This window comes from Chrysochloris asiatica, unplaced genomic scaffold (assembly GCF_000296735.1).
Source record: "Chrysochloris asiatica unplaced genomic scaffold, ChrAsi1.0 scaffold00197, whole genome shotgun sequence".
Classification (NCBI taxonomy): Eukaryota; Metazoa; Chordata; class Mammalia; order Afrosoricida; family Chrysochloridae; genus Chrysochloris; species Chrysochloris asiatica.
The window spans coordinates 5,959,341-5,960,544 of NW_006408715.1; the positions used below are offsets into that span (position 1 = coordinate 5,959,341).

General features: G+C 37.6%; 1 pseudogene; it reads left to right on the plus strand.

Moving 5' to 3' along the window:
- The first annotated feature begins 308 nt into the window (after positions 1 to 308).
- Positions 309 to 751, plus strand: LOC102830785 (annotated as a pseudogene).
- Positions 752 to 1,204: the final 453 nt, after the last annotated feature.

Below are 1,204 nucleotides of genomic sequence, written 5' to 3' on the forward strand. Positions count from 1 at the left end.
TCTTAGCAATGTTACCCATCGTTTGGCAAGATCCACACAGTCAAAAGTCTTTGCATAAACAACAAAGCACAAGTAAACATCTTTCTGATAGTCTTTGTCTTCAGTAAGATCCATCTGACATCAGCAATAATATTCCTATTTATATATCCTCTTCTGAATCTAGCTTGAATTTCTGGCTGTTCCCTGTCCATGTACTGTTGCAACCAGATTTGAATTATGGTTAGCAAAATTTTACTAGCAAGTCCGCGTGAAGCTGGCCAAGCAAGTGGTTGTGTGAGCGTGTCTCGAAGACCTGTAGTGCTTACAGCATGGCTGACCAACCGACTGAAGAGCAGATTGCACAATTCAAAGAAGCTTTTTCAGAATTTGACAAGGATGGTGATAAAACAAAACAACAAAGGAGTTGAGAAGTGTAATGAGGTCTCTTGGGCAGAATCCCACAGAAGCAGAATTACAGGACAGGATTAATGAAGTAGACGCTGATGGTAGTGACACATTGAGTTCCCAGAATTTCTGACAATGATAGCAAGAAAAACGAAAGACACACACAGTGAAGAAGAAATTCAAGAAACATTCCAGGTGTTCGATAAGGATGGTGATGGCAATATTAGTGCAGCAGAACTTCTCCAAGAAACTTGGAGAGACGTTAACAGGTCACAAGGTTGATGAAATGCACAGGGAAGCAGATATTGATGATACTGGTCAAGTAAACTATGAAAAGTTTGTACAGACTTCCAGAACAAACAAATAATGACAGCAAAGTGAAGACATTGTACAGAATGTGTTAAATTTCCTGGACAAAATTGTTTATTTTCCTTTTCTTTGCTTGTAACTTATCTATAAAAGGTTTCACCTTACTGTCAAAAGAATGTGCATATATAGTAATTAGGAATTCATTCCTTCATGTTTTCTTTCCTAATCTTACTGTCATTGTCCTGAAACCTTATTTTTTTAAAAATTGATCAAGTAACATTGCATGTGGTTTACTCTGGGTATATCTAAGCCCTTCTGCACCTCTAAACTTACATGGAGTTGGTCAAATGAGGGAACATTTCGGTTATGCCTTTTTTTTTGGGGGGGGGCAATTCTAAAACATTTAATTGTACTCATATAGAATGTGTACATAGGCCATTGTTCAACCACAACAAAGGGTTAGTGCATTGTTAAAATGTGTGCATCAGGGATGCATCTTCTTACCATATTT